This window comes from Macrobrachium nipponense, chromosome 2, assembly GCF_015104395.2.
Source record: "Macrobrachium nipponense isolate FS-2020 chromosome 2, ASM1510439v2, whole genome shotgun sequence".
Taxonomy (NCBI): Eukaryota; Metazoa; Arthropoda; class Malacostraca; order Decapoda; family Palaemonidae; genus Macrobrachium; species Macrobrachium nipponense.
In genome coordinates this window covers 98941163-98957480 of record NC_087201.1, presented here as the reverse complement: position 1 = coordinate 98957480, position 16318 = coordinate 98941163, and the positions used below count along the sequence as shown (strand labels likewise).

Below are 16318 nucleotides of genomic sequence, written 5' to 3'. Positions count from 1 at the left end.
GTAGCTTTTTAGCAAAGAATGAAGATCCTTTGATGAGGTGGGAACCTTGGAAGGTACTACCCCTTCCACAAGATGTATCCCTTTGCCCAGTTTCAACCTTACGAGCCTTTCTGTCCAGGACCTCCTCATCCTCATCGGGTCCCCTCTTTAAGAGGGAAAAAGGTGGAACTTTATCCATTAAAGGCATCAGGCAGCAAATCCTGTACTTTATTAAGCAAGCCAATCCTGACTCTTTCCCGAAAGCACATGATGTCAGGGCAGTAGCCACCTCAATTAATTATTTCCAACATATGAACTTCGATGAGTTGAAAAAAAAAAGTATACCGGATGGAAATCGCCGACAGTGTTCTAAACGTCACTACCTTAAGGTCCTTGGAAGCTCTGAAATTCCCAGCAGTAGCAGCGGGTAACATAGTTTCCCCTGACTCTAGCTAATTTGTAGTAGAAGATTCAGTCCTCCTTTCTACCTGCCTCACCCAACAGTTCGTCTATTCATGCCTTGTTCATTTGCATTCACCTTGTGTCTTAGCTGCTTTTATGATGGTGTAGTGGGTGCCCCTTATTGTTTGGCTAGGGACACTCACAGATGATTATAAACATTGATCTCATGGATGTTACCCCCTTATTTTTATGCTAGGGGATACATCGTATTATAATGGTTACGGGTTTTGTATATTAAGTCATATACATTCCTTTATATATTATTATTGTTGATTGTTTTGTTTATCTGTTTATATTAATTGCTATTATACTTTTGATACATGCTGTTACACAGATATCATTTGATACATGTAAGTCATTTTACCTGTATATATGTAAATTACCTTATGTTAACAAACATGATTAGATTTTAAGGGTTAATTTTAAGCATATTTCTAATTTTATTTCACTGTGTATATGTATCTTTTTAGCAATTATATTCCCTTTATATTTTATTTATCTTTTATTTGAGACCTATTCTGATTTATTTTATTTTATTACTTTTGTTTACAATCTTGTGCTATTTCTCTGGTACGATTTCGCGCAGCGACACGAGCTGAGCCCAGAAAAGGGTTTTTTTTGACGTAAGGAAAAATCTATTTCTGGGCGATTGGCTCGTGTCGCCAGCGAAATCCCACCCTACCCATCCCTTCGCCCAAGATTGTCTGCTAACTTCAGGATGGCCACCAGAGGCGCAGCAGTCGGCAGCATGGGATGGAGTAGTAGTAGTACGAGCTGCTCACTCGTGGGTCGGCTTCCCCTCTTGGAGGGTTTTTGTAGTGGGAGATTTCTATTGGCATTTGGCTCGTGGTAGTGGTCTCACTCGCCTAGTGTTCATACCGACACCCTCCTGGAGGGTGAGCGAGTCAGTTATACTGACCTTTTTCTTATTTTTATTTATCTCTGTATGTGTTAGTACATTTACCCTAGAAATAATAGATTAAAGGATATTTCGCTGCGACACGAGCCAATCGCCCAGAAATAGATTTTTCCTTACGTCAAATCCCTTATTTATGAAATAAAAACAATGAATATGCATCTTTCCCGTGAATCTTTTAAAAAGTTAAACAGGCAGTCACTTGGTTATGACAGGTTCGGCTTACGACGTTCTGAGGTTAAAGCGCTTTTCAATTATATTCATCATAAATTATTTCCAGGGTTACGATGCATGTTCCAGGGTTATGACGCCTACGACACTCATCTGGCACAAGAAATATGACACCAAAAATGCAAAATAATCAATATTTGAAGGTTTTTTTGATGAAAAATGCAATAAGAATGCAGTTTACATAGTTTTCAATGCTTACAACCCCTACAACACTCATCTGGCACAAGAAATATACAACGCTCATCTGGCACAAGAAATATGACACCAAAAATGTAAAATAATCAATATTTGAAGGTTTTTTTGATGAAAAATGCAATAAGAATGCAGTTTACATAGTTTTCAATGCACCCAAAGTATTAAAAGTAAGGTTTTCTTAGGATTTTTTATGATGTTCCGGGGACTGCCTGTACATTACTGTATCCAATAATATTCTATGTATGTTCTCATATTATTGTATCATAAAATACTAACAAAGCGGTCAATGTTTTGGTTTGGAAATCAGCTGATGGTGAATACAAGTTGATTTCACCATATTTAACTCAATTCGGAACAAACTGTCTTGCTTCTAGTTAGCACAAAAGTATATCTAGATACTCTACTTATATGAGACATGGTAATTTTTCATTATATGACGTGTTTTTAAGTCTAAATATGAACTTAATACATTCTGTGTGAACTAAATCATTTTTTTTCGTTACCAGACTGCATTGTGGGCATGTTTAATGTGTAAAAAAAATTACAGTTCCGTTCGCTATTTTCACTTTATTTCATTACAGTAAGAGCTTTATCGTTGCGTTATTTATCTTTTATTAGTGTCAAAACAACAGTAAAATGTGTTCTTTCAAGACCTGAAGTTTTTATTAAAATGATTCTCTCTCAATTTTATCTATGGTTGTGTTTGATGACATAAATTTATGGGAGTTTTATCCTTGTTGCCGGTGCACGATAAAAGTAATTAGCAGCTAGAAAAGTGTTCTCAGCTTCAGCTACATTTTGGTTTAAATCTAACAGTATGTTTCCTTGCTGATCTTTGATCTATAGCAAACAAAGTTGTTACATAAATATAAATCAGTCCTATTCTACATAACATCATTTATGACATAATTATGGTAATTGTTTACTATCATATGATGGTTGAAGTACAAACCAAATGGATGTTGTTATCCTATTCGGTTGTACTTAAGAAAACATTGTTTCTTGTTCGGTTGTTCATGGCTGTACTACACATTTATGGAACAGGTATAACTTTAAAACAATACCTTCATCATTCTCTTTTGCTGTTTTTCAACTTAATTAACTAGATGGGATAAAGTTAGGCTATTGTATTTTGGTCTCTCTCGCTCCCTGATTGTATGCTGCTGCCTGCACCCGTTACAAGCGAAATTTTAAAACATTTTAAAAATATTGTTGTATCAGTACTAATTGCTAACCCCATTGTAAAAGCAGATTATCGTAAGACGAATTATCATAACTTGAACACTACCTGTACAGTGTATTTTCTTTGAAAATGGATCTGAACACCTATCACTTGCAATGCTGATTAGATACTAAGAAGATTTTGTGGGGTGTCATTTCGAACATACAAAACTACACCACCATAGCTTCCAATATTTAAGTTATAGGTAGAGTGATAGGCTGTAGTGTATAGTACTCTCGCAGGCTGGGGAACATATTATTACCAATCATGGTCTCCTACAGAGCTACGCCTTCAGGCGACACTTCTGATATGAACAGCCTTAATTCTTCCCATTTAGCTCTTAATCCCTGACAATTCCCCTGCAGAAAATGAATGAATTCTACTTTCCTTTAGAGGCTGTTAAATTGGACCCTCTTTTAAGAGCTTTTAGCTTACTGCCTTGCTCCTTTTTTCAGGAAGGAGACCGATTGTTTATGGCTGCCTTCCTTTTCAGAGGGTTATCAGTCTCAGGAACACCAGATAAATCTGGTTCTGCCTGGGGAGGGGTGTGAGGAACAGACACTGGTGCACCTTCTCCTCCAAAGAATAAGAAGCACCACTTACCGCTGGTACAGCCTCCAGAGAGGCGGGAGTGAGAGGCAGGAGTACCAGAAATCACTGGCTCAGCTTCCATAGAGCCGGAGTGCCAGAATCAACTGGCACTGCCTCCAAAGAGCCAGGAGTGCCAGAAACCACTGGCGCAGCCTCCGAAGAGGCAGGAACGCCAGCAATCACTGGCATCACTCTCCGACTCGAAGAAGCAGCAACAGCCACTGGCGGAGCAATACAAGATGGCCGACCTCAGCTACCCAGGAAGACGAGGCCGGGAGGAGAGGGGATGGCCTGGCTAGTCTGGGGAGGGGGGGGGGGGTGTGCGAGCCTCCATAAAATGTGCTAGCAACCCCTCCAAGGACAGGGGACCCCATAGCCAGAGCATCTTCCAAATCGCCGGCATTTTGGACGCCTCCGACTCTGGAAGAAAAGAGATTGATGAAAATTTCTCCCCCTTCTCGGGAATCAAATTAACTCCCGAAGAAGAAGGGGCGACATTCTATCCTATTGTTAAGACCGAAGGTTTGTTCGTGTATGAACAAAGGATATTTCTGGTCTAATGTACTGATTCAATACTCTCTCTTTTGCCTTTCTAAACATGATATGTTCGGTTACCCTCTATGTTTGAACTTCTATGGAGAATCTTCCGTTTTAAGCATAATGACATCATACAGCATGCCCTCATCCAGGAAAAGATTCTGTAATGGCATGTACAGTATCTGACACTTCTGCTCATATTCCATGGTGGTCTGGGCAAGCTCAAGCTAACCCCTGTTGCCCTTTGGCACTGGCTCTTGATTGAAGATTGACTAATTTATAGTCAATAAAACTAGTGTCACACACAACATCTATGTTATTGATGCTATGTATAAGGAAACTGAAACTATAAGAGAAATATTTAAAAGGACAGTCTCTTATAAGTTTATGCCAAACCCATTTGATGGAACTAAAAGCATTATATAAATACATACAATTATCCCCCCCCCTCATTATCTTGATGAGCAAACTGGATAGAATGCCAAGAACCCCATTCCAAGAACCAACCAACCCTTAGAATCCAAAGGTTAGTTCTGAGGGAGACCAACCAATACACCCCTTACAAGACAGAGGCATAGAAAACCTGGTTTGAATACGTATTACTTACAAGGGATATGAAGTGCCTAACACCAACAAAGGTATTCAAGCTCAATAAATACCCTAGTAAAGAGCAAAGCTTGGTGTCTGTACTAGGTAACAGCCAAAGAAATGATTGGAGACAGCAAGTAAGTGAGGGGTATTCTCCCCTCACTCACCATAACCACCAGTTAATTAACTTATCAACAAGTTACATGACTCTTCAACTTGCCCTGAAAGATATTTCTTTAATAAGAGGCAATGGTATTTATTTCTGTAGGACCCAAGGTTGACCTTTTTATTTTGTTATTACTATACATACGTACTTATGCTTATGCAGTTTCTGCATGCCTGTACATAATCTTAGTAGCATATCTTTTCTTTCTATACTGGTTTTACAAAAAGATGAAAGCATGTAATATGTCCAAAAGAGTCACATACTCATTATTAATCTTGGCTGCATGTACTACAGTACTCTAATTGTTATTACTGTAAAATATCAATTACTGCACACAACTGGATTTGAGAAATAAAAAAAAGAATCTGTAACCAATGACTTCCTCCTCAATATGTATGTGAAAACCAACAATAATGGTAGACTGATAATAATCTTTTCAGCACCTAATGCTGTATGTAAATTATGAATTTTTTCTGGAAAACTTTTTAAATTTCAAATTTCATTCTGTTTTCTACAAACTTAAGTTTTCAACAGACCTAAAAGTATCATACCTTTCTTTGAGATAACTGGGACTAGAAGAGATGAAATTTTCTTTCATGGACTATTTTGATAATCTGCACTCAGGTTTCGTCTTTGGATCACTAAATAACCTTTCCCAACACCTCAGCCTGTGTACCAAGGGTGTGCATGAAAAAATGCTGAAGCTGCAACTATCCTTTCGTGGTTGGCATAATGTCACAAGCTCAGCATCAATCTGTATGTAATAAGTAGTACATAAATACATCAATTTAACAAAGAACGTACATGTGTTGAGAGATCACATTTTTTCAGTGTGGAAAAACTAAATAAAAAGAAATTAGACAATTTTTAAGTAATTTGTATTTTTCCTACAAGTGCAAATCAGTCTTTTATGTAGGAATACTAATCAGTGTGACCTGAGATGGTCATTGAAACTTTATAACATGGCAGTTAAGAAAGATGAGCAGGTGAGTGGGCGACCAGGTCACTTATCTACCATAATCAAGCACTTTTTCCTTCAGCATGAGAGTTCAAGCACTTTTCTCTTCGGCATAAGAGACTACATGCAGTGACTGAGTAAGGAATGTGATAAAAGGCTCTGGTTTGTACAATTAGGAAAAATGTAAATCATTTAAAATTGGTGGTTTGTTCCTATGGGAATGCAAACCATTGCTTTTATGTAACAGAATCATTCCTACAGTGGGCAGGGTTTCTAAAACAGACTTGCAAGTTGAATCTAAACCCAGAAATGCCAAGCCCCAAGTCATGATCACAAGCAGAGATGCAATGGTTCCTGTAACCTCATACAATCTGGTACATATTGAGATACAAGATTGATAGGACCCTGAGGTTTGTTCGACCTGCTAAACACTGAGGAACTCCCTGACAAGTAGATCAGGATATTCACTGTGAGCTAACTGGGACCAGGGCAACCTGACAAATTGCCTCAGTTCAGGAGCATTCCCTAAGGAAAGACAAAGTACCAACTGAAGGATCAGCCACTGGAAGGAATACTGCAACAAGAGGATTCCCCTCCTTCACAGTAGTCAAGGAAGCTTGGGCAGCCACAGACACAGCAGCAGCAATGGCAGGCACAACAGGAGAGGATGGTGCTAGAGACAGCTGTCCAGGAATGCTGTGAAAAACAGACTACAGGGATGTTATACAGAAGCCAGATCTTTTGAAGGTACACCAGAGAAGACATCTTAGTAGCCTGAAAGAAAATCAGATGAACTGGGGAATGAGACAGCTGCTGATAGTGCAGCTGAGGAGAGGAAGTTGCCAGACTTCTCAACTCAAGAAAAGGTATCACTAGTAGTAACAAAGGGATAGGAATGGAAGGAGATAGAAAAGAACCAGAAGGATTCACAGGCATATTCCCCCCACAAAGAAGTCAGCAAACATTTCTTATGCTTCATCCTCCTCTTCCTAAACTTCTCCCACCATGGGAAAGACCAGCTAACACACTCCTTGCAGAGGGAAGAGAGTGAATACATCTTGTCCCTACAGTAAAACCACTGCAAAGGTTTACCACTCTGAGAGACATGAAACATCCACAAGGACACCCATGCCTCCTACAGCAGTGTTGGTCATGTTTTTTCTACACTGTTGAACAAAAAACAAGAACAAGGCAATCAAAACAATCCAAAATTCTCAAAATAAAGACAGGTCTACTCATCCAGTCATTCAACAGTAAAGAAGAGAAGACATTGAGGACATCACATTTACTCTTCTAAGCAGAAAAAGAAAAACTGAGTGGTGACATTAAGGTCGGTAAGAGTATCCCCCCCCCCTCTCAACCCCATCTTCTTCAGTTAACAACTTTGTTACCTACTTCAAAGACCACTCCAGTTCACACTGAAGGTTAGAGGGACCTTCTACTCACCAGTCTACCTCCATTTCACTACCTTATGCCAAATTTAAATTACCATTCAAGCTTGCAATGAAGAATAATCCTTATAAAATTGGGACCTCATGTCCAAGACAGAGCAGGCCAGGAAAGGGTACCAAACATTCTCAGTGAAACTACCCCCAGCCTAGTTAATAGTGGTTGAATGCTACTGCTTCCCAAGACTTGGAAGAGAACTTACTGGAAGTCCTACAGGACTTCTTGAAAGGGGCCTTCTTAGACTTCTTCTTCCTATAGGAGGAAGACAAGGAGGGGGAGGAAGAGGAAAAACTCGCCAAAGAGGAGGTGGAAGAAAGCACCTATGCTTCTTATCCTTCTAAATTCATAACTTACTCACTTAAAGTGCTGAGACACTGGTCTGGGCATGAAGTATTGTTATAGCCGAGCTGCAGCTGTGGTAGATATTGGAGTGTCTCTCATGGAAAACACTAGGTGAAGATACAGCAGTAGGAGCATAGAAACAGGATAAACTTACTCCTTAACTGAAGCTCAGAGATCAAAGAACACTGCAATAGAGGGAATTCCAAGTATATTCAACAAGGGCCATACCTATTTTCTACAGATACTCAATCCATAATGATGGCATACCTGGAACACTTGCAGAAGTCAACAGGTATGATTGATGGCAAGCAGGATAGACAAAGATGGGTCCCCCTCAAGGAGAGACCAGCCAAGGTACTCTGTTTATCACCATCAGAGAACAAGTGTTACCCAGGCTTCCTCACTAGTACCAACAGACATTCTAACTTGAAATCATAGCACATCATCTTCAATAGATGAAAGGTGTTGACAAAGTGCTTGGTGACAACAAATGAAAAAGGAATATTCCCCCAATCTTGTCCCTTCACCACCAGTTCCCTACCTTGCTACCAAATTCAGTGACTATTTCCAGTTTGTGCTCAAGGAAAGCATATTCCTATATGAAAGGCAATGGTTTGTAATCCCATATGAACAAAAGTGATTTAAATGATTATTACACTAGAATCATCCAATGTGTTGCTACTTCATCTTTGGAACTAACTAAGTAATATAATCCTGCTCTTGAAGTATTATAATAATGTCGCTTGACAATACCACAGAATGTGACCCAGATTATATAACAATATGTTATGTGCCATCAATCATTGCCTGTTGCCTTTTATTTATCCTAATTAATAAATCCTTAAATAAGTTACATGACCAGGAATGACTAAAGGTGCGTCCAGACAGCTGAACAATGTCTGACAGACAAACATTGTTACCATATCCTAGGTGAAGCAGGATGACGTTATAAGCATCAAAATGATGGAAGTAGATCTGGGAACAAACAGTGATACCAGATGAGGTTATATATCACTGTTTTAACTCTGCTCACAAGGTAAAGACCGGCAGACAATGTTCTAAGGTGATGTCCACTAGCAACACAAAGGCATTTCAAGTCAGTGTGGAATTGGGCAACAGGTGGTTGTTGCTAGCGTCTAGTGCGGTACATCACTACTATGGTGCACAAGAAAATAAAAAACAACACCAAGAAAATTGCACTATGCAGCATGATAATTGCTGTACTTTGTAAGGGCAAGGAGGTGACAAAAGGGGAATGGTGCAAGGCTGGTTGCAGAAACAAAGTGAAACGGGAAGCCATGCAACCATTTTACATGAACTGTAAATTGGTTATGAATCAGACTTCACAAACTATATGCAGATGGACCCGAATACCTTCTACGACTTATTGAAGAGGGTAAAACCTTTTAGCTATAATGAAGCAGGACTCCTGTATGAGAGAGCGCATTTAACCTGAAGTATGTCTAGAGGCAACGTTGATCTACCTTTCCACCAGGTGCTCCTGCAGTTCCCTTCAATACAGGACAAGAATATCAAACAGAGTCTGTCTGCAATCATTCCTGATATGTGCCAAACCATTTATGATATGCTTAATAATCAATACTTAAAGGCCAGCAATACTTGTTTGTGACAAGTTAAAGACAGGTAATAAAAAATACTTGCATAATGTGAAAGTAATAAAGTGACATGCATAATATGTAGGTAATAAAAATTATATGCATACTGTGAAGAACAGGCCTACTATTGAGCACATAGACATGAGATTAATAATATACATTATAGTTCCTGTCTAGTGCTTACAATTCCGATACTGCAAACATGGGCAGTGTCCAGCACACCTATTGGTGCTTGCTTCTGACATCATCAGCGAGCCTTTCTGCTTCACATTGTTAGTTAGTAACAATGTTTGTCCCTCGGGCATTGTTCGACTGTGTGAACACATCTTTACTGCAAGTCTGATCACCAAATTATATATGTAAGCTGTATCAAGCTAGACAGGACAAGATATCATTTACCTATCAATACAATTATTTTGTTTTTACTTTCATCCCCAAGGGGATGGAACTTAACATGGTACCTTTACCTTAGCATGACCACCTTCCCAAAAGAGTACTTTAACAAGACCCAGGATAGACATTAGTCAAGAGCCAGCATCTGTTGAAGCAACACCTCGAGACCTCTACTTTGCTTTCGAAGTAAGTTTTTTTCCCAAGTGATAAATTAAGGCTATAATTTGCAATTATCAGGAAGGTGGTCACGCTATGGTAGAAGCCGACCATTCAGTATTTTACCGCAGGTACCTAAAGGCTACATCCTTTCCTATTTTCTTCAGTGAAGGTGTTAGGATATAGTATTACCTATAATAGGTAGTTGATATCTTTGTGCGGTTGTCTCCTTTACATCTACCAGTGATATTATGCTCTACTCTAGAAACATGTTATTTCCAATACAGCAAACAGTAACAATAGATCTAGGTATATTCAGATCACAAAAATCTAGGCCTAGTGAAGAATCATTTTTGGGTTGGAATTTCATACTAACTGTAATAAAGAATTATTAAAGCTATCGACTTAACAGAGGCTAATACTATAGTAGATTCACATCAGCCATGTACTATTTAATGTCTTGGCCAGTCCCTTATGATGCTCCTGATTGGCTGTTAATATGCCAATCAAAGGGCTGGAAACTCTGTCCCTAGAGAGTTTACATGGGAAAGATCTATGTTCCTTCTCTCCTGAGGGATACGTCTGTCAAAAGTATTCCTCGGGAGAGGTGGAACATAGGCTACATCCTGCCTATGTAAACTCTCTCGAGACTCAGAGTTTCCAGCCCTGTGATTAGCCTAGCTTATCAATAGCCAATCAGGAGCGTCGCAAGGGACTGGCCTAGACATCAAATGCACGATTGATGTCAATCTACTATAGGTAGAATACCTAGGCTATAGCCTAGTAATCCTATCCTAAGCAATTGCAGCTGAAAGAACCTAAAATACTAGTAGCTAGCTAGCTAGGTAGTAGACTACTAGGCTAGCCTAGTAGGTAGTACCTAGCTACTACCTAACCACGAAAACGCCGCAGCACAGAAATTCTTTTAATTTACTACTACTAGGTAGCCTAGTAGTATCCTATCTTAGGTACCTAGAGAATGATGATTTGGAAACTTGACATGCGGTGTAACGTTAAATATTGAATATAAGTACTACTAGCTACTAAATACCGGCGTAGGGAAGACAATCCTAGTAACATGTCTCTTGCCAAATTAGGTAGTAGGTAGTATTTTTTTTTTTCTTTTTACACAGTTTAGTGTTTACACTCATCAGCTGATTTCAGGTACCTCTATTAGCTAGGTAGTGGTGTCTCTCGACATTTGCGATTCTTATGACTACCTACCTAATCCTGCTATGTCTGCTAGGTGTTCGTCGTGAAATTGTGTGGATAAGTGTATTTATATAGAGCGTTTATTCAATAGTATTTAAATAGAATGCATTCATAAATACATTAATACTAAATTTATAAGCGCATTTACGACGTTGAAGTGGCATCACTTCTAGTTGTCATGAAATACTAAATTTATGTTAAAAGTATTTTATTCCACTTATATAGTAATATTATGATTTTTATTGTTTTAATCCCCATCACCCGAAACTGTACCAACAGTTAGCTCATTGGTCGTCCATAACTTAGCCTATTATACATAACTTAGAACCGATTTAGGTTATGCAATACGCACATGTAAACACAGGGTGTAAGAAATGAGAATGGAAATTTGGTGTTTTAAGGAGTGTTAACCTTTCAGGAAAAAAACATAGTCCTTGGAATCTACAAAGACCAGGAACTTACTCGCCGTTTCTATTAATTAAAATCGCTGAAACAGTGGTTCGCCAAAACTCGTTGACCATCTTTAAAGCTAGTGGCGGAACTACTCGGGTACAGGAGGTGTAATAATCCACCAGGGTTCAGGGCCCACTGTGATTGGGCATTGGTGGCCCCACCGGCCGCATCATAATTGTCTTAGTAGATTGATTTGGTAAAATATTTCTTAATATGTTTAGGTAACAGAAATAATGAAAATATAAATGATGATGATGATCATACTAGTAGTAGTAGTTTTTATTTTTATCTATACTATATTATCATCATTATTACAACTATTATAAGTATTAATATTATTATAAATTATATCATTATTAGCAATAGTAGTAGTAGTAGTGCTAATAATAATGATAACAAAAATAATAATGATAACAATACTAATAATAGTTTTAATAATGATAATGATGGTACTATAGTATAGATAAGAATGAAAGTATTGATATACACACACACACAATATGTGTGTGAGTGTGTCAGGAAACCATCAAGACAACAACACAGGAAGCCCCAACACAAAGCAACAGGACAAGGGTCATAGTTTATTATAAAAAGAGACGTTTCATGCTCACCATCTCTATATCTATGACGCTAACGTCAGCACATCCTCTGTCTGCAAATAATATACATCATGGAGAAACATTGTCAGCCACTTATGGAAGAAATATTTATGTACTGCAATTTAATAAGTGCCAAAGTGCTTTATGATAAAACTATTTTAGTTATACCTTTCAATACAAGGATCACAAATACCTTATTCACCTTATACCCATATCCTATGTTAATTAACAATCAAGTAATCATTAGAAAAGGTATTAGCATGCATTTTGCCGTAAGAGAACACGCTCTACTATTGTCATTCTTCACTGATAAACAATGTAATGAGTATATTATGTTAAAAGAAAAAGAATACACATGTAATTTAGACAGCCTGCATAAAAATACTAATGCTTATCCCTGTATTCAAGAGATTGTGTTAAACCGAACCCAAGAAAAGGACCAGCTATCATGATAAAACTTTTGAACCACTGATAATATCTCAAGAAATTTTTACATTTTCACTAAATGCTGTTGTAGCCAAAATTAAATTTCACAACATTAGTACAGAAATAAGGGTAAAAATGTAAAATCCTTTACAACATCATGTCAGTTAGTTATAGCAAACCAATTATACTATGAATCTCAACTTTTTACTGAATATAAATTCAACAAACATGTGCCATATAAATATTACACATATGAAACAGATGAGTTTAATTTGTCTCAGTTAGAATTAAAGAAACTTGAAAACTTCAACTATGTTGATTATTTTTTTTTTCCAAGGAAAAAGTATATCCAGTTTTCTCATTAGTAAATCTGGTGGTAATATTGGTCACTACTGTTTTTCTTTGTTTGTTTGGTGTTTCTACGTTGCAAGAAACAAGTGGTTATTCAGCAACGGACCAACGGCTATATATGACTTCCGAACCACGTCGAGAGTGAACTTCTGTCACCAGAAATACACATCTCTCACCCCTCAATGGAATGCCCGGGAATCGAGCTCGCAGCTAACGAGGTGGCACGTCAACACCTTACCGACCACACCACTGAGGCGCTGTCACTATTGTTTTGTTTATCATAACAGTAAGAGGAATGATTATTACAAAAATACAATGGATACTCACAGAAATAAGAAGAAATGAATCATAATTGACATTTGATGTTAACATTATTTGTTACATGCTAATATTTTCATGCGTTTATTGCTCTGAATGGTCATTTAATATACCTATGAATTGAGATATGTTTAATATGTTAATATGATTATTTTTTAAAGAATATTTTAATGAACTTATATATTCTCCTCCACAATTGGAGAAACAATTTTTATTATGTCCATTATTAAATTTTTTGCCAGTTAATTATTTATTATTATATCCATTTTATTACATTTGTTTAAACATTGAAGGCAATGTTTTTTAGGTGACCGAGAGATGTAATGATAGCTAGGAGAATATCAGTTAGGAATAGCATAAATATAAAAGAGAAAAAGAAATGAGAGAGAACCATTAATAGACTCATAATAGACAGAGAAAGAGAAAGAGAGAAAAATGAATAATAGAGAAACGAGACAATGAAAGCGAAAGAGCAAGAGTAACAATTAGGAAGTGTTCTGAATTTATAGTCAAAACACTGGTGCAGGAATAATCTTAGCACAACCATTAAAACCTTCTTACCCATCTCACATGTGACCTGACCTTTCAACTCTTGCTACAACTTGAAGACTTCCGGTGACTCAGTCAGTAGTCATACCTGCGAAGGAGGGATTAATCACACCCAAGGGACATTGTTAGATCGTCTTCAGCCAATTACTACCACTACAAAGCAGAACAGAAGAAATTGCCCACCTACTGGTGAGCTGGACACTTTCCTTCGAAGAACCTTCAAGAAAGCAAACTTGAAAAGATAGAAGATAGCCAAGAGGCTTAGCAAAGTAAGATGGAGAAGATAGCCAAGAGGCTTAGCAAAGTAAGATGGAGAGCCACACCACTTGTGGGTTAAGAAGATTCAGAAAGGCACATAACTTCGATTCGTATTCTTCCTACTTGACTTGTAAAATTAATGTATTATTTATTAGTATGTTTTAAGGAAACAAGAAACCTTCCTAAGCCTCCTGAGACTCTAACGTTAATGATATACAAAGCAAGAAACAACAACACAAATACAAAACTAATTCAAATAAGAAGAAGCATCAAAACATTACTAGTATAACAAACAAAAACAATAAAATATAGATGTAATAAAAGAACATTACACATCAAGTATTTGGAATTTGTCTAGGCCAGCGAATAACCCATGGCCCCTCCAACCACAGGTAGTTAGCCAGCTTTTTGCTTCTTTTACTTTATCCTTTACTTTGAGCTTAGACTAGTTTTCGTGATCATCAAGTATTTTGGTCTCATCTAGGCCAGCAAACATACCATGGCCAACAACAGGTAGTTAGGTAGTCAGCTTTCTGTTTCTTGTCCTTTGGGTCTAGGCTAGTTGTCATGATCATTAGGTATTTTGGTCTCATCTAGGCCAGCGAACAACTCATGGCCCCCCAGCCATAGGTAGTTAGCCAGCTTTTTGTTTCTTGTCCTTGGGGCCTAGGATAGTTGTTGTGATCATCAGGTATTTTGGTCTCATCCTAGCAAACAACTCATGACCCCCTAACCATAGGTAGTTAGTCAGCTTTTTATTTCTTATCCTTTGGGCCTAGGCTATTTGTCACAATCATCAGGTATTTTGGTCTCATCTAGGCTAGCAAACAACCAATGGCCTCCCCCCAACCACAGGTAGTTAGCCAGCTTTTTGTTTCTTGTCCTTTGGGCCTACTCTAGTTGTTGTGATCATCAGGTATTTTGGTTTCATCTAGGCTAGCAAACAACTCATGGCCCCCCCAACCACAGGTAGTTAGCCGGCTTTTTGTTTCTTTTACTTTGAGCCTAGACTAGTTGTTGTGCTTTGGGCTTAGGCTAGTTGTCACGATCATCAGGTATTTGGAACCCATCTAGGCCAGCAAACAACTCATGGCCCCCCAACCACAGGTAGTTAGCCTGCTTTTTGTTTCTTGTCTTTTGGACTTAGGCTAGTTGTCACGATCATCAGGTATTTTGGTCTCATCTAGGCCAGTGAAGAACCCATGGCCCTCCCAACCACAGGAAGTTATGGGGTGGCTAGACCTCCTTTTGAGCCCTTTGTCCTCCATCCTCTGCAGCCTTAGGGAGGACATGCGTTTGCCCTCCTTTCTTGGGAGGAGAGAAATTAAAAAACATTATAAAAGAGATAAATAGAAAAAAATGATACAAACAAAACTAAGCTTGAGAAAGCCAAATTAATTCTCAATTATTTTCACCATTCTTATTTAAACAAATGAAAAATAGGTATCGTAGCAAACATGGTAAGTGTCGCGGAAAAAGCCTGCGCACAGATTTTCCTGCGATCAATTCCCGCCCATCCACCTACCTTTTCAGAGTCCATAGTACAAATTGGCAGCAAGGAGGAGAATGGTTCTTATGTTGTGTGTGTGTGACTTATTGTTTTGTTGTCTTTGGGTCCCAAGTGGCACACACTCACTCATTGTGCTACATAAATTTCTGAGTAGATTTGGGAACTGAAGCCTTTTTAATGATTTTAATTGCATTATAATTCACAAGCTCAAGCGGCTATAAAAGGAGCCTACACGGTGGCTCGTCCTCCTCCTTTTCAATTCTAGAATCCCATTTGTAAAGACCTTGAGGGAACAGTCCAGTGAGACTGTACATGAGTGTGACCCAACAGGGTGGGGTGTTGTACGTGACCAAGTAACATGTGAGTAATTGTGCTTAATCTTTGCCATCTCCATTTGTAGCTAGGAATTTGTGGTGATTACAGAAAGCCCAAGTATCGGGGATAATGTTTCAGTGTTCTGTTTTGTAAACTTAAGTGATTTTGTCATGCTTAAGCAGAGTTCATGTGGCAATGTAAGCATGTGACCATTTTGTGTGTTCAAATATGAATTGCTTTTGCTTATTTCAATTTCATTATATGCATTTTGTATTTTTGTAATGAAGTAGCTAAAATTTAGCGTGGTACCTTAACCGTCTAGCCTTGTGATGGGCTGGTAGCTTCTCCATTTGGATGCATTTATCGGCTGTAACATCTGGCCTAGAACCTTATTAACAGGTCGTCAAGGGTGGCAGTACGGTACAGAATGGTACGGAATTACGGTACGGTATGGTATTTTTCCACTTGCAAGAACAGTACAAAATTACGGTACTATATTATTTTTTAAGTATGGTATGATACGAAA

At 38.2% G+C, this 16318-nt stretch overlaps 1 protein-coding gene and 1 long non-coding RNA gene across 2 annotated transcripts in view; both read right to left on the bottom strand.

The window, feature by feature from the left end:
* LOC135220839 (delta(24)-sterol reductase-like) overlaps window positions 1–10991 on the bottom strand; it is a 242130-nt gene extending 231139 nt beyond the window's left edge. Inside the window, exons 1-2 of the mRNA XM_064258399.1 lie at window positions 10853–10991; window positions 5439–5641 (exon numbers count right to left, since the gene is read on the bottom strand). The gene's annotated coding sequence lies outside the window, so the exon portion shown is untranslated. The remainder of the gene's footprint in view (window positions 1–5438; window positions 5642–10852) is intronic.
* Window positions 10992–15421: 4430 nt separating this feature from the next.
* Window positions 15422–16318, bottom strand: part of LOC135220840 (uncharacterized) — a 5938-nt gene continuing 5041 nt past the window's right edge. Inside the window, exon 3 of the long non-coding RNA XR_010315801.1 lies at window positions 15422–16318. This exon is cut by the window's right edge and continues 494 nt beyond it. This is a non-coding gene — a long non-coding RNA (uncharacterized LOC135220840).